General features: G+C 39.7%; 1 long non-coding RNA gene across 1 annotated transcript; it reads left to right on the top strand.

Moving 5' to 3' along the window:
- The first annotated feature begins 1,147 nt into the window (after positions 1-1,147).
- LOC120601940 (uncharacterized) lies at positions 1,148-5,474 on the top strand. Its single transcript, XR_005652601.1, has 2 exons — positions 1,148-2,412; positions 4,888-5,474. It is a non-coding gene; the product is annotated as an uncharacterized LOC120601940 (long non-coding RNA).
- The last annotated feature ends 16,136 nt before the right edge of the window (positions 5,475-21,610 follow it).

Genomic DNA, 21,610 nt, shown 5'->3' on the forward strand with positions numbered 1-21,610 from the left:
GAATATCACCTAGAAATCCTAGACTTGACACTGGATGTGATAACGAAATTATTTTAGGTTATCTTCCTTGGGAAGAAAATGAATCCATTTCCTGCAGTATGTTGAATGGAGGCATTTCTAAAATTGTTCATGTTGAAGAATGCATTGCTGGACAGCCGAAGAATAGAACCTAGTGGACATCTGCATTTATTTGCCTACCCAGGTCTTTTTCCTCCTCCTTTGGCAATAACACTTCACCTTTCCTTTGAGAAGCTACCCTTCTCCCACGCTACCAAAAGATAATATGTAAGAAGCATAGGAGATTTCCTCAGTTGCCCAGGTTCCTGATTTTCTTGAATGATAAACTCTAATTTCGTGAACTGCCTCATATCCTTTCAGTGGATTACATTGGTTAGGCAGGCTGCTACATATGGCTGTACAAGGTTTCCCCTGTACAACCATATGCAGAGGCCCTGTAGCCAGCCTTGATTTTTGTTCCTTTCAGTCAGAGACCCTAACTGAATCACTGTCCTTCCTATGTGTTAGGCCTTCTTGCCCCATAGACTCTGAAGAATCTCATCTCTTCCCATGGCTTTAGTTTCCAACTGTTGATAGCTTCCAGATTCCTGTCTTCAACACAGACGTATTTCTTGAGTTCCAGATCTGAATGTCCACCTTTCATCTGGATATTCCCCTGCTTGATTAGCACATAGATACCTCACATTGACCCCATTATTTTTCCTTCAAAATTCTGTTCTCCCAGTGTTCCCATTTCTTGATAAACAGCACCACCCTTCATCTTGTTTCTCAAACCAGAACATGCTCATTATTCTTGATGCTTCCTTACCTTCTTTCTCACCCAGGCATCCCTATGAATCATTAAATTCTTTTGGTGTGTAAGTATACCTCAAAACCATCTTCACTTCTATCACCCTTGCTAGGACTATTGCAATGCCCTTCTAGTAGTGTCACTGCCTCTACTGTTGTCCTACTACAGTCTGTTCTTTACAGAGCATCTAGAATAATCTTTAATAGATCTGATTGTGTCCCGTCTGTGCCTAAAACTCTTTAATAGTTCCCCAAGTTGTTTCAGAATATCATCTAAACTTTTATTCTGGAACTTTACCCTTGTTTACAAGGTTCTTCATTATTTTGCTTTTCAGGCCTCATCTTTCACCACTCCAAACATGGCAGTTCATTTTTACATATTGGAGTTACCTGTAATATTTCATTTGAAAAAGGATTCTACCTTTTTTAAAAAGAAAGGTAAGCTTTCATTAAAAGGAAAAAAATCAAAACCCTTGATGTTCAGAACTACCTAATTAACATAATTTACTTTCTTCCAAATTTCTCTTTCCATGAAGTTTCTAAATGAAATCTGATATGTGTAACTACTATGTAAATAGAGCTACACTAAGGTGCCTAGAGAGTAACCAAATCCCTATCTCACAACATACACAAAAATAAATAACATAAGGACTACAAATTTAAATGTTAAAATGAAATATTGGAAGAATTTTTAGAAGACTATGTTTATAATCATATGGTAGGAGATCATAAGCAAAACAGGAAACCTACAAACCCTAAAGGAAATTATAGATATATTTGGCTATAGAAACAAATTTTGGGAAAATATCTTGGTTCTATAAAAGACACATGATAGACTAGGGAAATTATTTTTAACATAGGTGGCAGATCGAGGATTAATATCCCTAATATACAGAGTTCCTACAAATTGATCACTACAAAACAATCACCCCCATAGAAAATACCCAGTAGGTAACTCAGTAGAAATCTAAAAGATCAATAGTAATAGTCACTAACCATTTATTGTTTGTTATGTGCTAGACATTGTTTCAGGTACTTTATAAGTATTATTTAATTCTGATAACTTACCCTATAAGAAAGGTAATATCCCTGTTTTACAGCTGAGGAAACAGGCTCAGAGAAATAAAGTAACTTGCCCAAGTCATAGGCACACATCTTGAGCTGTGACTCAAACTCAGATGGTCTGACTCCATTGTCTGCTCTGAACCATTATGCTCTGCATTTCAATAAGCATATGAAAGAAGTGTACACATTATCAGTGAGATATAAATCAAAGCAGCAAGGTACCACTGATCACCTATCAGATGGCAAAATTTAAAAGAAAAATAACCTCCAGTGCTGGGAAGAATTAGGGTAAATGAAAACTTTTGTACATTGGTAGTCTGGCCATATCTATTAAAACTTTAAAATGTACTTTGACTCAGTCCAGTGTCAAAGACTCAAAGAACTAAAAGCACTGAGATACAAGAACGTCAGAATGAGAAGTTTACTGCAGCATGGCCTGTGGAAGCAGAAAAATGAAAACAGCTTGAGCGTCCATCAAAGAAGAATGTTTGAATCAGTTATAGAACAGCTGGAGTATCATACAACTGTTAAAAAGAATAGGTAAGAGCCTTAGCTTTTAACTTGTGGCATGTCCATGATGTATTTAAGCAAAAAGAGAAAGTTACAAGGTAATGTACATCATGAGAACACATTTTTGTAAAAACAAATGAAACCTAAAAATGTGTCGAAATAACCAAGTAAAAGAAAGTAGGATTCACTGTAGGCTATATTATGGTTTCAGTTGAGTTTAGAGAAATTTAGCACTTTATACATACTAGCATTGTCTCACTACTTGTGGGAAGCATGTGCCTTTTTTTTTTAAACACTTTGAAGAAATACTTTTTGAAGAAGCAATTTAATTACAACTGGTCGTTTTTGAATTAATAAGCTAAAAAAAAAAGGCAACAAAGACTAACAAAGACCAATGTCTTACATATTTTAGGTTACTTGATTTCCAGGTGACTGGTCTTCAACCTTTAAATAGGCCACTCTCTCCAGCAGACAAGGGGCTGTCCATTAGGATGCCACATTCTAACAAAGACCGGTTCTCTCCCTGTATCTATTCTTCTCAGAATAAATGCCACCCTTCCCAGCCTCCTTTGCTGATAAATATAACCCAATGACTAAATTTTAGTCAGTGGGGCATGAGCAGCTTCTGGGACTTAAAAGAATGTGTGCCCATCTCCTTACATTCTGCTGGCTAGAACTTGGGTCCATTGGCTGGAACTTAAGCACGTCACTTGGACCATGAAGGAGAAGGAGCTGTGTATGAATGGTGATGGAGCAACAGTGAGAAGGAGCCAAAGTTCATGATGAATGTGGAGCCACCAGGCCTGAAGCATTTACCTCTAGACTTCATTTACAAGATAAATTAACATGTATCCTCTTTACATAATTGATATATGAAGTTTTCTAATTCCTTTTGTTCTAATTTTAAACTGCTGAAGCAACCTGCCCCTAGCTGGGCTCACTGACAAGAGGGCAGTGCCAAGGTAGATGACAGGTTAGGTCAAGAACCAAGTATGTATCTGCCGTCATAAATTAATAAGTTGGCCTCTTGCTTTATTAGCTAGGCGCCCCCTCCTTAATGCTCCTAAAACCCCACTACTATAGATATGTTGCTTTTATCATCCCAATATCCATCCCCTCATATTTTGATAAATGCACATCAATTGCCCTCTAGGCTTCCAGCCCTCCTCCACTTTTTGTTCATATGCCAACTACCCCTGGCTCCAGGGTTGGCACATAACTCACACTGACCTACCAGAGCCTTGCATCCCCTTGGTCTGGATAATTGGATAAGGAGTGAATATATAATCTAAGCCAGACCAATCGTACACAACCAGCTTATTCCGAGAGGTTGGATGAGGGGGTGGTGGTTAAACATCTGAGAAGGGCATTTCCTTTTGTTTTTAATTATTGAATTTTGAACTATAAAGTTGCAAGCCTGGCACTGCTGGTAATCATCTCACTACCACAAAGTTGCCTATCTGAGAATGGAACCTATACAGGGGACTAAGAGACTCCTAAAGACATTGTTGTCACTTGGATCCAGTCATGCCAGAAGCCAACTAACTCTGGACATTTTCTGCAAGCCAGGAAATCCAATTTTTGTCTGTTCCATTTGAGTCTTTTCATGAAATGGACAGAGTTCTGACTAAAACATTTTATTTCAACTTATCACCAACACTTGACACTGTTTAGGAAATATGAGATTATTTTGTTAGAGGTACAAATTTAGAACCTGTTAACTCTAATAGACTGAACCACGGAAGTTTCTGCATTGGCAGCACTGGAATGCTGGCAAGCACTCAACCTCTCCAAGCGTGTTTCTTTACTCATAAAAAGAGGAGTAGCAACAGTCCCTGCTTTAAAGATTGTGAGGCTTAGAAAAGATGAACACAGTGCTGACCACCATGCCTGGCACCTGGTAAGCCCTCAGTAAATTGCAGTTGATCTTAGTAATAATGTTAAGGTGACGATACCCTGGAAGACTCTCAGCTCAGCCAGCCAGCCAGCCATTCTCTTGCTGTCTTTTTAACCTCAACTTGCCGGTGTCAATGACACACTATCATATTCAATCTCTTTTATAAGGAAAGTCGATTCCTTATTTGCTCTATCACCCTTGAGAGTGCTGGTGGTAGAAAAACATGTCACATTCCATTTTTCTTGTGTGCTGAGGTCCTTGGACACCACCCATGCCAGTTGGTCTGTTGGCAAATGTGGTAAGAGGCCTGAGTTAAGGAAGTCCAATTCCTGTTGATAGAAATATGTCCTTCCTCAGAAATATGTCCTTCCTCATCTATGCCAGTAGGCAGCCCATGGGGGAGCCTGGGCATGCTCTAGGTGGATGTGCAGCTCATTCGTTCACTGCATTGGGTTGAGACCCAGCACACCCAAATGTTCCTTGTTTTAAAAACTACAGGTTTAAGTCAGAGTTAAGAATCTTGGTCCTTCACACCAACAAGAACAAAAGATTTTTTTTCTGTTCATATCATTCTAAATATCTCAAGAAACTTTATGGCTTTATTGCAGGTTGCCATCCTGAACTGTCTGGCCTTCAAGGCTGAGGGAAAGTAGCTGAAATCAGACCTAATCGTTAGGTCAGGGAAATGGGCTGAAGCCAGATTTCATCAAGCAGCAAGCACTCAGAGCCTGTGGAGCCCTGGGCTCATCCTTGTCATTCTCCTGAGACAACGACAATGGAACAGAAACATCCCAGTCACACTTGCAAGACTCAACGACTGGCCTCTTTGAACAGGAGCTCTGATTTCTTGAGTTCTGAAGATGCCTGGGACTGTTTGGCGTTGGGGAGAAGACGCTGTTTTACGTGGTCCAGGACTCGGGAAGACATACACAGATCGGGGCTTCACAGCCTTCAGGGTTGGTATGGGGATAGGATGTGGGACAGGGAGTTGTGAGTACGGGAGGGCCAATGAACTCAGACGATACTCTGGTCACAAAGATTGGTTGACATGCTCAGAAGACAGCAGTGGCAGTCTTCAAAGCAACATTCAACTTCCATCTCATCTTCGGAACACATGGATTGTAGTGTGCTATGACTTAACATTTTAAAATAAATCCTCTGGTTCTCTTGTGGCCAGTACAATTGCATTGCAGTATATTCTGTGTGTATTCTACAATATTCATTTCCCAATGTAATTGAAGGTATACCACAAATTTTGAAGAGTATACAATACAGCAAACATGAAATCAGAGTCCAGGGCTACATGTAAACACACACATACTTGTTGCTACCGCCACTAAGCTGAGACAGCCCAGAAAGCTGACGTCAGAGGCAAGGCACAGCTGGGTCTCCATGAAAGACAGCCTGTGGCTGGAGAATATCATACCTTGAGGGTCCTACAGAAGAACTGAGCAGTTACAGGGCTTCTTCCCATCACTCCCTGACCCAAAGTAACCCACCCCCATCACCACCACTTTGAGATGTTTCACTATCTCTAATGATGGGAAAGCTTGGATAATCAAAAGTGAATGTGGAAAAGTTTCAAGAAATTTCAAGTCTGTAATAGCAGGCAGCCTTGGCTTTAGCTGAAAACCAAATTGATACAGAGTTGTTCTTAGCACTTCGCCAAATGGATTGCTGTTTCCTTGTGCCTGAGCCACCCAAAAAGGGAACAAGGACTTAGGCTGTGTTTATAACTCTTTGCCTGGATACCTCTCCCAGTTTCCTTTTTTAAGGAAAAGAACCCTGCTTTAATAGCATTCTGTCCCCCGGAGCCTGGCCTTGCCTATGTGAACCTGTTTTATGATAACTAGATACTCTTGGCTTCACTTTCTGTACTTGTCCTTGGACCTAACAGCCTAAGAAGAAGAGGCAGAACCTACTTGTTCCCTTCCTTCTCTCATTCTCTGGTCTTTCTTCCACTAAGAAAAGTTGAGTCAAGCTTCCATGTGCTTCACACATGGCCCTTACAGGAAACCACTTCCTTTTACACATCTGTGAGTACCAGGTCTATATAGAAGGAATCCTCATACATTTCCTCCAGCTCTGGCTCCTCTTTTTTCTAATCCTGTAGTGTTCACCTCCTACACCTGCCTTGTGAAACTTCATATGGAGAAAGGCACTCAACATATATTAAGACTCATACAAGATAAAAGACTATAAGAAATTTGGAAACAACATGTAGATTGCTACTAAGAATAGTCAAGATGTGGTGGTATTACAGAACCAGCTACATAATTTGAGGGGTCCAGTGCAAAATGAAAATGCAGGGGCCTTGTTCAAAAATTGAAATGTGACAGCACATTTCCTGATCATGCGACCCTTCTAAGTATGAGGCCCTGTGTGACTACACCGGTCTCATGCCCAAGAATCTGGCCTTGGTATATTCCAGTCCAGTACCTCTAAAACATGTCCATGACACCCAGTCTCCCAGTTCTGGCCAACATTCAGAATCATTATAATATATGATGATAACTTATCAGTAGGGCTAGGAATGAAGCTAAGCCCTCTGCCTGTATTAACTCAGTTAATACTCATAACACTCCAGTCATTATAGAAGGAAAACCAGGGTCCCTCAACTGATAAGTGGTCTTCTACCCAGGTTTCTCACCAAAGTTTTGTACTCCAAACCATGGATCTATTTCAGCCTAAAAAACAATGAGACTCTCGATGGTGGTTAAATAAGAACAGAGGTATTATAGTCACTAAAACTAGGAGATTCTGACATGATAGAATAATAACTTTTGTTTATCAAACATTTAGTATGTGCCAGGCACTATGCTCTGCATCATTTGACACATTCTGATGTGAATTTTTTTATTCCATAGCCCTAGTGCAAGTAGTATCCCACACTCTATAGGTCATTTAATACTGCCCTGAGTCAACTTGCCCAAACACAGCCTTCCCTCCCCACCCAGCCATGGACTCTGTGATGCGAGAAAACTGAGGCACCTCCACAGCTGTCACCACATGGAGGCTGCTGTATCTGCTCATGGACATCATAGCCAAAGACTTTTCTTCTGGTGTCTAGGGACATTGGCCCTCACTTCAGATCTGACCTAATCTCCAATCTACACCTGGACCCTCACTTTCTCCAGCCCTGGTGCTATATATTTCAGCATCTCCCAGAAGGATCTGTAAAGACAAGCAAGACCCAAGTCACCTCTACTATTTAAACATCCCCCAAACACCTTTCTGATTTTAAACTTTTCCATGGCCTTGAAACACCAAACCCTAAGAGCATGGAGGTAGGGATAGGAGGTAGTAGTTGCAGCCTCCTTTTGCTATAGCTGGGCTAGGGAGAGGAGCAGCTAACACCAGAGGGTTTTTTGTTTGTTTGTTTGTTTGTTTGTTTGTTTGTTTTTCTTTAAATAACTTGCCAGGTTACAGCAGATGGAGAAACTTTGGCTGGAAGAAAGAGTCTGGTCTAAAGTCCTATAACTAGGAAGTGGCTGCAATTTGAAGCCATCGGTCTTTAAACCCTCAAACCTGGGCCACCTGTTCAGCCTTAGAATCACTTTGGGAAAGCTCATTGAAAATTCCCAGGGAGAGCTCATTGAAACTTCCCTGGTGGGTGGCTCCATAGTGTAGTGGTTAGCACGTCTACTTTACACGCAGAAGGTCCTGGGTTTGCACCCCAGGTAGAGCCACTGGACCATACCCCGGGTGCACCAGGCCCTGCTGTGAGCGTGTGGGAGGAGATGCCCCGCCTTCAGAGATCCAGTTCTTAAGAGGAAATGGCAACATCCATAGGTCAGAGGTAGGAGCGGGGGAAATTAAAGAGGGGAGAAAAGAAAAAAAAACTTCCCTGGCTGACAGAATGAAAATCTCTAGGGAAAATCTGCATTTTTTAGATATTCCACATATAACCTAGAAGCTTCTAGAATTTCTATGTAGAATTTATATTTGAAATTCCAGCCAATCTCACAATAGTCAGAGTGGCAGATAGACTCTATGGTACCCCTGCCATGATCAGTGCCTCCTGGCATTCACACCTGTCCTAGTTTGGGCTGCCATAGCAGAATACCACAGACTGGATGACTCGAACAACAACAATTTATTCTCACAGTTCTGGAGGCTGGAAGTCTGAGATAAAGGTGACCAGTCGATTTGGTTTCTAATGAGGGCTCTCTTCCTACCTTCTTGTTCTATCTCCACATGGCCATTCCTCAAAGTATGTGTGAGGAGAGAGAGTGACCTATCTGGTGTCTCTTACAATGACACTAATCCTATCAGATCAGGGCTCCATCTTTATGACTTAATTTAACTGTAATTACTTCCTTAGAGGACCCATCTCCAAATACAGCCATACTAGAGGTTAGGGCTTCAGCATGAATTTGGGGTGGGGGGTGGTCACGATCTGAGTCCATAACAACACCTCTGTGTAATCCCTTCTCCTTAAGCTGGGCTTCCTTCTGAGGTGATACATGCAAGGTTATTTCTAACCAATAGCATCTAGCAAAGGTCATTGGATGTCATAATGTCATTACATTACATAAGACTTCATCTTGTTCCCAAACTTGCTCTAGAGGCTCTCCTTGCTGGTTCATTGGAAAATCTACGTGGCAAGAAACTGGGCAGCCTCTAGGAGCTGAGGATGGCTTCCAACCAAAGGTCAGCAAGAAGCTGGGGCCCTCAGTCCTATAGCCACAGGGAACTGGATTCTGCCAACTTGAGTGACCTTGGAAACAGGTTCTGCCTCATTCATGCCTCCAGATGAGAACACAGCCTGACCAACACCTTAATTGTAATATTGTGAGTCTCTGAGAAGAGGACTCAGCTAAGCAATGCAGATAATAAATGTGAGCTACTCTAAGCCGCCAAGTCAGTGGTCATTTGTTACACAACAATGGAAAATGAATACATTAGGAAACCCCATAAGATCAGTTTACAAGGCTGCATGGATGATTCCTCTTTTTTTAGTTCTACCTAGAAGCAAGTCGTATACTTACTGAGGATGATGAAGGGCATGTGCCTAACTGCCTTTAAAATTTTTTTAATTTCTTAGTTATGAAAAGTAACAGATGTTCATTGTAGAAAATTTGGAAGTACATCAAAAAAGAAAATTTAAGTTACCAGAAATACTCTCCTCCCACCCCTCAGATAACCACAGATAACAGGGTGGCAAACAGCTTTCCCCAACTTGGTCCTGTGTAGAGAGGCTAGATAAAGTTACAAACAGAGAACGCTCTGTACAGACTGTTTTGTAACTTGTCCTCCACATGTCAGCCCACATTTTCTAAAAAATTCGAAGCATCAGAAGGGTGAATTTGTTCCTAGTATTTTGGGATGCTGCCAGACCCCACTTTTAATGACCTCAGGTTTTCTCAGGCAGGGCTTTAGCAAAGGAGATTCATAAAGAGGAAACTGAGACCAGAGAGGGGAGGCCATACTCAAGGCCAGATAGCCTGTCAACATCCAGAAGTTTCTCCCCCTCCAGACTCCTAAAGACATTGTAGTTGAGCTGCTATATCCCCAAAGCCATTACCCTTGGAATTATTGCCAGAATTCATTTCCCATAAACCACAGCTTTATCCCTATTCAAGAGGAGTGATCAGAAGGGCTTAAAGTAAGAGGAAGCAGCATCCCTCTGCCTGAGATCTGGCCAGCTCACCCCATGAGGCCTGAGTCTCCCCTGGCCTCTAGAGCAGCTGAAATGTGAGCACCATTCCAGAATTTTTACGGTTTGGCTTTTTTTTAATGTGAGTGGAAAGGTAGAAAGGAAGGAGATGAGGGGAAATAAAGGTATGAATCAGTCATTCAATAAGCTTTATAAAGCCTCTAGAAGTCTAGGCCCTATGCTAGGAACTAGAGCTAAGGAGATAAGCATGATAAAATCCCATCTCTAAACAATATTTCTGTGTTTATGATACAATAAACAGGTGTTACTTTTGCAATGAAAAAATAATGTTTAGTAAAGATTTCTTTTAAAGAATGCTGGAATTTCTTTAACATTTATGAATTGTGTTCCAATTATTTATTATTCTATAACAAACCACCCCAAAACTTTGTTGTATAAAACAACAATTGTTTTATATACTCAGGATTCTGTGAGTTGGAATTGGGTAGAATATAGTATGGATGGCTCACCTCTGTGCTTTTCTATCTGGGACACCTGGAGTGCCTAGGATGGTTGAAGGTGGCAGGGAGAGCTCAACTTGGGCCATGTGTCTAGGGCCTCAGTTCTTCTCTGTGATGTGTCTTCTGGGAAGTTCTTCATTATAATGTGTCCAAGATGGTTCCTTCACTTCTATGTCTGGCACCTGGGCTGGGAAGAGTTGGAGAGCAGGAGGTAAGCGGGTCATCTTTCTGTGATGCTGTCTTTTTTCCACATGGCTAGCTTGGGCTTCCTCTCAGCATGGCAGTCTCAGAATAGACTTCTACATGTCAGCTGGCTTCCCCACGAACAATCATTCCAAGAAAGAGGAAGTGAAAACTGCCAGTTCTCTTAAATGCAAACAAGACAGAAGTCACAGTGCCTTTTTGTTATCTAGGCTTCAAAGTCACACATTACTTCTGCTTTTTTTTCTATTCATTAGAAGCAGGTCACTAAGTCTAGCCCACACTCTGGAGAAAGGGAATTAAGCTCTATCTCTTGAAGAGAGAAGTATCGAAGAATTTGTGGAAATATTGTTTCCAAAGCACCAGAACAGCAACATATTTGACCTCACATTGGGCATTAGACATACCCTCCAACTCTCCGCTCTCTCAGAACTAGTATTTTTTCCACTCCCTTGTCTCATAAGGAGCAGCGTAGCTGATTTCCTTTCCCTCCTGGTCTCTCCCAAACACTCTTACCCTTATCTTCCACCCATAAGAGTTTATCATATATTTTCCACATCCCTTTTAGTCCCTTCCTCTAAATGAATTCTGGTGCCACTTGTTAAAATAATGAAATTTCTATTTTTTTACATAAAGATTTATGTAGAGAAAATTATTTTAAATGAAAAGTTCGTATCCAGCCATACCATCAAACAAATGTGAGAGCAAAAGAAGATATTGATGACAAGTAGGAACTCTGAAACATTTTCTTGTGTATCCTCTCTGAAAAAAAAATTGCCTGAGGATGTACTCCAACAAACTGACTGATACAGGAGTCCAGGAAAAAGACTTGGGAAGCAAGAAACAGTGAAACTAAAGTAAGAGAAGTTTTGAAAAAATCCCAACCTGATAGCTATGCAGAAGACCTAAAATAAAATCTGTCAGAACTAGAATTGGAAGTTAGAGGTCTCTGGGACAAAATGTCAAGAATAAAATAGATGTCATTGCACAAATTGACTAAATGAAAATCTGGAAGTTCTTAAAGATAAAGTGAAGACAAAAGATTCTTTGACTACCAAAAAGAGAGTGCAGTTAGAAACTCTGCAGGGAGATAAGCTGTACTGGAAAATCATGGTCAAGCTAAAATTCACATGATTTGGGACAACTGATAGTGATTTAAACAGTAAGAAACACCACCAAATAGCAATTCGAAACAAAGCTGATTTTACTACCTTCCTGGCAAGAGAGAGCCACGTCACTTGAAAACAAGTTCTAGAAGTCTCTCTGAGCAAAAATTCAAGTATGTAGATAAATGGGATTTGAAGGATGGAAGGAAGTACACCAAATAAGACAAAATTCTGAATTATGGTCTCTAGTTGGCTCACAAAGCAGATGTCAAGTCATCTTTGCAAGTGGCCACCTTTAACTTCTCTGTCACTGACATGAACCTGATTTCAAGCGGGTCCAAGATGTTATAAAAGATTCCGCTGGGACTAGGTCATTCAGTATAGATGCTTGAATAGGCATGTTTAAAGCTTAGCAAATGTTTTTTTTTTTAAGCAAGTATGAAGCAATGCCCATCACCTATTGGACAAAAATATTGAGGGAGGAGTAATTAATTTTGTTGGGTTTATAATGGATAGCAGGTATGTTTTCCCAAGATGTCCTTTCTTTTTTTCCTACAAGCAATTTGTCACTTTTATTGGATATTTTCTTGGAGATCAGCCTTCCTCAATTACTTTTTTCTAGTAGGTTCAGATTTTAAACTTTGTTCATTTCAATAAGTTTTTTAAATGTGTATGTATGTGTTTGTTGTCTATTTAGCCATCATACTTGTCTTCTGATTTTCATTTGGCAAGTGGCAAAGTTTTATTACATGGAAATTTAAAGCTATACCTATTAAGAAAAACAAAGTTTAACCAAAAATACAATGTTCCCAATCTCCTACTACTTACAATCTCTTTTTAAATATAGAAGAGTTTTTGAGGTGAAGGGAGAATTTGGTTTCACTTCAGTCCTTTTTATTAAATTTTAGTAAAATAAATATTTTGAAAAATTGAGACTCAGTAGGTCATGGTGATGGAATTAAGGATGATTTTTTATTTTCATCTTCATGTATTATATGCTTTTCTATAATTTTCTTTAAAATTTAATCACAAACATGCATTATTTTTAAACTATAAAATGTTATTTTTTAAAAGGAAACCAAATATATATGTAAAAGGATATTCATAACAACATTGTTCATAATAACAAAAAAATTGGCAAGCAACTGAAATATCTGTCAACAAGGGAATGGAGTATTTAATCATGGTACTCCAAAAACAATGAGCTTTGGAAAAGATTAAGGTAGTCTTATATGAAAGGACTTGGAAAAATATTAAGGAAAGCAAATTGCTGAAAAGTATGTTCTCATTTGTACAGGGGGGGAGTGCGGGGGGAAGAGTTCAATTTAAGTTACCCAAATATAGCTCAAAGGGCTTGAGGATGAGAGAGAAAGAGAGAGGTATGTATGTATATATATGTGTATATATATTTCAACTTGACCTCTAAATACAAACTAATACTTTACTTAAAAAAGCGATCTGTTTCCTGTTGTAGGAAAACTGGGTGGACTTACTAAAGAAAGTACAATATATATTAAAACCACATATATTGAACTGTATGAAATGTGAAATATTTTTAAGGGTAATTTTGACAATAATAAAACTTTACATTATGAGCTGACTTTAGAAGCCATCACCTCACACCACATAAGACATTACTTCACTCTTTATATGTGGTCCAGAAATTCCAGGAGGATGAAAGCCCATCAGTTAACAGATGCTTGAGGGGCAGACTGTTACTTTTAAAGCTTACCCATATACAGTTCTATGTTATTTAGATTTGTTAAATTTATACAAAATTATCATTTGAAAAAAGTTATAAAGATTTATAAGTATATGTTGCCTATTTTCTTTCTGTATTTATTCATATAATGCTTTTTAATGGCTGCATATAGCTGAACATTTAAGTCTTCTCAAATTTTTTATAATTATAAACATTCTTATACATAAACCCTTTGTTCATTTTTCTATTTGATTCTTCTATGAATTCATCCTAAGGAGAAAAAGGGGGGTATACATTGTTTAACAATATCTTTATAAAGATAAAGTAAAATAATGTTTGAAAATGTTCTATAATTCTTCTCCTTGGCACTGGGCTTGGACCCAAATCTGAAGAACTCTGAGGATTAAACAAACATCTGTGCTCTATTTCAGTTGCCACAGCCTGGGCTTGTCTATGAATGGGGTGTGGATCCCGACCTCAGGGAACTCACACTCTTGAGTGGAAAACAGACACGAATAATTATAAAACTATGCGACTTGTGTCACAGTGGAAGTGCAGTGTCAGAAGTGGTATAGAGCACTTCTCAAACTTTAATGTGCACACAAATCATATGGGGATCTTTTAAAATGCAGATCCTGATTCAATAGGTCTGGGATAGAACCTGGGATTCTGCATTTCTACCACTTCCCAGAGGATGCCAAAAGCGTGGTCATTTGCAAATCGCACTTTGAGTAGCAAGTGTATAAATACAATATTAAACAAAGCTTTCCAGATGCCTGAACAGAGTTTTGAAAAGTGAGTATGAATTCTCCAGACAGTTAATGAGGGAAAGGGTATATCTCGGCAGAGGGAACAGCTTATGCAAAGGTGCAGAGGCATGAAATGGCCTGGTTTGTCTGAAGCACCAAGTTCAAATGGTGGGGATAAGATTAGGAGCCTAAGGAACATCAGTGGTGATGGAACAAAAGAGGAAGAGACCTAAGGGTGAAACCACAGGTGGAATAACTAACTGGGTGTGGGAGGAAGTGGAGGAGGGCATGGATGATAGGGGGAAGGGTGCCCTCACCAAATGAATGAATAAAGAACCTGGTGTGGGTTTGAGGGAGAAGGTAATGAGTTCACTTGGAGATTCACAAATTGGAGTAGGGAGCAGTAGGGCATTAGTGGAGCACTCTGTGGGAAGGCTGGCACAGTTGCAAGTTGTCAGTATGTTGGGCAGTCAAAGGCATGGGCTAGGAATGGAGAAGGATTTTTCAAGTCAGAGGGATAGTCTTTCTGCAAACCTCAGAAACACCACTACAAAGCTGCAAACCTGTGAGTGATGTTTTTCATACTACATCTGAAAACATGGATCTTCAGGAGCCAAAACCAGGATCCCAAGGCTCCCCAAAATTATCAACCACATCTCACATAAAAACCCATATGGAAATATTTATAGCAGCTTTATTCATAATTGCCTCAAAATGAAAGCAATCAAGATGTCTTTCAATAGATGAATGATTAAACAAACTATGATACATCCGTACAATTGACTATTATTCAGCAATATAAAAAAAGAACTATCAAGCCATGAAAAGACATAGAGGATTCTTAAATTCATACTGCAAAGTGAAAGAAGCCAGTTTGAAAAGGCTATATACTATATACTTCTGAAGAGGTTCAGAACAGGCCTCCCTAAGATATGCCACATTGACATGTGAATTATTTTGAGCTGGACGTAACAGAGACCCTGCAGACTTATGAGAAACTTTTATCTCTCCCTTAATTTAAATTTTTGGCCTTGCCCATAAGAATCATTACCAGAGATAACTTTTTATGACCTATCTATAGGGTGGGGCAAACATCTAATTACTGAACCTCTGTTGTTCTTATTGCCCTTCAAATGAACTTCCTCCCCACTGAAGCCCCAAGATTCCTTACCTCATCCTTAGTTCAGTATGCCACGTATACCCGCATTTTCCCTTTCTGTCTCTGAATCTTTCATGTATGTGGGGTTTCCATATGTAGATATATAATTAAATTTGGTTATTTTCTCTTGTTAATATAATCCATCTCATGTATATTTAAGTATTAGACCAGCTGAAAAAAAACTAGAATGGTAGAGAGAACGTTTCTTTCTCCCCCACAATTCCAACTGGAAAACGCAAAACTATACAGACAGTAAAATAATCAGTAGATGCCAGGTGGGATATTGTGATTTATAATAAGAATTATATATTTGGCCTTCATCCCTATTCTGGCACAGAGCTCCTAAAACACTTGGAATTTCCTAAGTGATGAGAGAATAAATCCCGTCTTTCGTTATGTTAATAGTGATTTTTGGAAAGCCCCTAAGTAACCTAAGAATAGGGGACTGGTTGCCAAAGCAACCAATGCGATTAGAGGATTGGAAATTTCAGCCCAGCCCACCCCCACCTCTGAAGAGAGGTGAGGGGCTGGAGGTTGAGTTCAATCATCAATGGCCAGTCTCCATAAAACCCCAAAAGGACAGGGTTTGGAGAGCTTTCAGGTTGGTGAACACATAGAAGAGCAGGAAGATTGGAGCACCCGGAGGGCCTGGAAGCTCTGGGCCTTTTCCCACACACCTTGCCCTATGCATCTCTCCCATGACTGTTTCCAAGTTATATCCTTTTATAATAAACCAGTGAACTAGTAAGCAAAATATTTCTCTGAGTTCTGTGAGCCTCTCTAGCAAATTAAATTAACCTGAGGATGGGATCATGGCCCCATAGGCAGTTGTTCAGAAGCACAGATGATAGCCTAGACTTGTCATTGGCATCTGAGGGGGGTTGGGGCAATCTTGTAGGACTGATTAAGATCCCTTAATATGTGGGATCTGATGTTATTTCCAAGTAGAGTGTCAGAATTGAGTTAATTGCTTGGTGGTATTGGAAAAAGTACACACACATTAGATCAGGAGTTCAGGGAGAGGCATGAATAATGAAACAAAGGATTTTCAGGCAATAAAATTCTGTATGATACTGTATGATACAGTATTCAAAATTCTGTATGATACAATTTATTATTGCATTTCTCAAAACTCCTAGAACTGTATGAACCTTAAGGTAAGCAAATTTTAAAAAATTATTCAGGAGATTGGAGAATCCTAGGAGGGAATGCAGACTGTGACAAAAGAACTTAATTATATGAATGTATGAATATTTGAAACAACTTCACCGAAGGAGATGGGGTTGCTGATCTAAGTAAATCTTTGGAATAAGTGGAGTCTATAAGACTAAAGGCAAAAGGACCTGCACAGAAGCACTGTACTCTGGCTGATAACATTGTTTCCTATGCAGGTTAACAATTCTTATACTGCCATACATGTAAACTGGAATGACATAAATAAATGGATGCCGGATAGTGGGAGCCAGGTTTCTCACTGTTGGAATGGGAGTTGACAGATAAGTAAGGGGCAGATGCTAGAATGATCCATGTTGTAATGGATTAAAGTTGGGTACAACACCTTGAGCTCATGTTCAGCTTAATATAGATATAGATGGTTACATATGGAAATTTATAGATATGTATATATACATGGGTTAGAAAAACATATATATATATACACAGAAAAGAGGGCCATGTGAAAGTGGAGGCAGAGATTGGAATTATCCTGCCCTACATCAAGTAATGCCTGAGGCACCAGAAGTTAGATAAGGCAAGGAAGGATTCTTCTCAGACTCCTCAGAGAGAACATAACCCTACTGACACCTTGACCTCAGACTGAACTTTTAAAAGCCTCTGGAAGCAAGAAAGCCAAGCCAAGGACTTGCCATCAGACTTTGCCTGTAATACATATAGATTTGGGTGAATTCTCCTCAAGCTCCCCAAAATATCCTGAGGTTCCTGAGCCTACCAAGAAGTGACCTTCCTTATTCATCTGGCAAAACTACTAGGAACCTTGTAAACAAAGTACCAGGCTGGTATTTCTGAGAGGCTTTTTTGGCTTCATAAATTCAACCTCTTTCTTAAAGCTGTCTGTTCATATACGAGTCTATGTACAGCTCTCAAATATTGTTACTAACGGATGAAATTCCCCTTTTCGGGGACCCCAAGCAGGATTCTTTTTTAAAAATTTATTTATTTTAATTAGTTTCAAGTATACAGTATTGAAATAGACAATTAGTTGCTTGGATTTACATTGTACAATTCAATGAGGTGTTTTTTTTTTCAATTATAGTTTGCATACAATAATATACCAGTTTCAGTTGTATAGCAGTGATCCACATAACTCACAAAGTGATCACCCCACTAAATCTAATACCCCTCTTCCCCCTTACATATTTATTACAACATTATTAATCATCTTCTCCATGCTACACTCTACATCTCCATGTCTATTCTACAACTATTCATTTGTACCTCAATCTCTGCATTTTTTTGTCCCCCCAAACCTCCTCCCATCTAGTATCCCTCTAAATATTCCCTGTATCTATGAGTTTATTTCTGCTTTTGTTGTTGTTGATGATGATTTTGTTCTTTAGATTCCACATGTACATGAAATCATGCGATATTTGGCTTTCTCTATCCGACTCATTTCATTCAGCACAATACCCTCTAGGTCCATCAAGGCAATATCTTTTTCCATCCCCTTCCTTTTAGTCTGGGTGTCTTTTAATTTGAAGTGAGTCTCTTGTAGGCAGCATATGTAGGGGTCTTGCTTTCTTATCCATTCAGTTACTCTATCTTTTGGTTGGAGCACTTAATTCTTTTCCATTTGAGGTATTTGTTGATAGGAATATAGTTATTACCATTCTTTATTCATGTTTTTTCCCCTCTTTAATTCCTTCCCCTCCCCCCGCCCCGCCACTTCCACCCCCGACCTACAGATGTTGCCATCTGCCTTTTTAAAGAACTAGATCTCTGAAGGCGGGGCGTCTCCCCCAATGCACTCGCGGTGCGCACCCAGGGCCTGGCGCACCTGGGGACTGGCGCACCCGAGGACTGGCGCACCCGGGGTATGGTCTGTGGCTCCACCTGGGGTGCAAACCCAGAACCTTCTGTGTGTAAAGCAGACATGCTAACCATTACACTGTGGTGCCACCCCTCTTTATTCATGTTTTTGATACATGTTTTTTCTTCTTAAAGAAGACCCTCCAACATTTCCTGTAATACTGGCTTGGTGTTAATAAATTTCTTTAGCTTATTTTTGTCTGGGAAGTTCTTTATGTGTCCTTCAACTCTAAATGATAGGTTTGCTGGATAAAGTATTCTTGGTTGTAGATCCTGGGTTTTCATCATGTCGGATATTTTTTGCCAAGCCCTTCTGTCCTGCATAGTTTCTTTTGAGAAATCAGCTGCCAGCCTTATGGGTATGCCCTTGTAGGTAACTAACTGCTTTTCTCTTGCTGCTTTTAAGATTCTGTCTTTGTATTTAACCTTCAGCATTTTAATTATGATGTGTCTTGGTGTGGGCCTCTTTGGGTTCCTGGTTTTGGGGACTCTCTGAGCTTCCTGAAGTTTTATGTCTATTTCCTTCACCAGGTCAGGGAAGTTTTCCATCATTATTTCTTCAAATAGCTCTTCAATATCTTGTTTTCCTTCAGGTACCCCTATGACACAGATATTTTTACTTTAATATCCCTTATATGCTCCTTAAATTATAGGCTCCTTAAATTATTATTATAGTCTTGGCTTCTTTTTTCTTGCCATTCTGAATGAGTGTCCTTGGCTTTCCCATCCTCTAGGTCATTTGATCCCTTTCTTTATTCTCTTTGTTTATTCTTTTGTTTATTCCATTTAATTAACTTTTCATCTCAGATAATGCGTTATTCGTTTCTGACTGGTTCCCTCTTATAATTTCCTTTTCCATTTTTATGTTTTTTTTATCTCTTTGTTGAAGTTCTTACTGAATTCATCTATACTTCCCCTAAGTTCGTTGAGCATCTTTATAACCAGTGTTTTGAACTCTGCATCTGGTAGCTTGCTTGACTCTATTATTTCTGGATCTCTATTCTCTTCTCTCATATGGTTTCAGCTTCTTTCTCTTCCCATTTTGGCTGCCTTTCCGTGTCTCTTTCTATGTACTAAGCAAGGCTCTTAAGTTTCCCAGTCTTATTAATGCAGCTTTGTGTGGTAGGTGGTCCAGTGACACAGTCCTGAGAGGGGTTAAGCTGCAGGCCAAATTTAGCCCCAGCCTATGCCCTTCTGGGGCCACCTATTAAGATTTAGCAAGCAATCCACAGATGCTATGCTTATAGTTGCCTCAAAAAGCCATACCAGAAACTGAGGCCAGCTGCCACCGGTGTGAGTCCAAGCACTGCTCAGCAAGGGGCACCTGACTAAGCAAGCACACATCTAGATGTGGCTTGGGTGGGGCTCTAGGTTGGATTAGATGGGATTTCAGGGACTCCTCTGGGCGGAGCGACCTCTGTTATCCAGTTTGATGATGTCTTGGCTATGGCGGTGCTGAGTCCATGCCCTGGGAGTGGGGAGGGCTCAACAAAGAAACAATGGATATAGGTGGCACTTCTGTCCGGAAGAGATCCTTGCCTCAGGCCCTCACTCTGACAAGTCAGTGTTCCCCTGTAAGTCCCAGGCACCGTCCTGAGCAGCCAACCCAGCGCTGGTGCTCAGAACGCGCAAGTCCATCAGCATGAAAGTCCGCTCATGGACGTGGCTCCTTTAAGAGCCATCTCCAGCTGCTGGCTGCTGCTGTACTGCCGCAGCCTCTGTCCCATTCAGCCACTCAGGACAAGACAGCTTTGAGTCTTCGCCCTATCCTACCTTCTGCTATTGCAGGGTGATTTCTTAGATTTCTCCTTAGTTGTATGGCTTATTCATCTAGATCCCAAGAGATTTTTCCTTGCTGTTTGTTTCTTGTTTCTGTCACAACTTTGATTTGTTTGCCAGAGGGATGAACAGAGCCTCTATCATCCATGCCATTTTTTCCCACCCAAGAAGAGTTCTTTCCCTCTTCAGTGTTACAAAGGAAATCACAAGACCAAAAGTGAACGTTACCAGCGCAAGCTTTTATCCTACGGCCAGAAAATGGAGAAGCTGGAGCTCAGCTCTCAAATCAATTTCTTGCCCCATAGTGGCTGAGAGGTTGTCTAAACCGGATCAGTAGAAATGAAGGGGAAGTTTAGGTAAATAGGTAGGAGGAATATTCATTCCCAGGACTTTCTAGGGAAAGAAGCTTTCTCCAGATCAGGGTTCAACCCTCTTTTTATTCATTTTTGGTCTCTTCTGGCCATTGTTGTGATTGTCAACTGTCATGGTGCTGGTAGGTGTGTTATTTAGTGTGAAGTTTATATTATAATGAACTTGAAAATATTTTTGGAGGTCATTTAGACAAGCATCTTGGTTTCGACTGGTTTCAGCTAGTCTTGACAAGTTCTTAACTACTGACCACAAGCCTCTCTGTTCTCAGAGATAGAAGTTAGAAACCAGGAGAGGTTCGGACAGAGCCTGCAGGCTTGTCATGGGGTAACAATATGACATTTTAGCCAAAGTATTGGTGATATAACAAATGTTTCCTGTTTCAAGAACAAATTCTTATTAAATTTATGCAAATAACTATATTGCCATAAAAAATACTAAGTTTCCAAATTCTAGAGGGATCAAGTAATTCTGGAGAAAAAGTAATTCTTTCAATTCTACTTACAAAGGTATAATTTACCAGATTGCCGTAAATCATAGCTTAAGAGGAAAGGTTTCCTTATATCTGGAACATAAAAGATTTAAGAACCAGCAATGTTTTAAACAAAAGTCATAAAAATTATAAACATCCCCATCAGTTCATTCAGTTCCATGTTATTAATTCTCCTTCTGTTTGAATCCAGTTTTTCTGTCACTTCTGGAAATTCTTACCCAATTCAATTTTATGATCTTAAAGTTATCAGTAAACTCCACTTGTCAAAGTTAACATTATATTAAGACATATTAGATTTCCAGGAATTTTACATCATTTCTGGAACACATACACCTATACAGATAGAACATAAAGAAGGCTTAGCATTACTTATTTGACAATGCTTCCCATGTCATTTAGAATTTGATTTTGGGACATTTGTCTAAAATATCAAAAAGTTTGGACACTTGGTCAAATAGGATCATAGGTGACTGTGAACTTATAGAGAAGAATATATTGGCAAATTTTGTAACATCAGTAAACCCAGGTAGAAATAGTTGCATGTTTGCATTATATTCAATATGGACAACTCTGAAGAAATGCTTGTTTTTATTAAACCAAGAAACTTA

Source organism: Pteropus medius, unplaced genomic scaffold (genome assembly GCF_902729225.1).
Source record: "Pteropus medius unplaced genomic scaffold, Ma_sr-lr_union100, whole genome shotgun sequence".
NCBI classification, from domain to species: Eukaryota; Metazoa; Chordata; class Mammalia; order Chiroptera; family Pteropodidae; genus Pteropus; species Pteropus medius.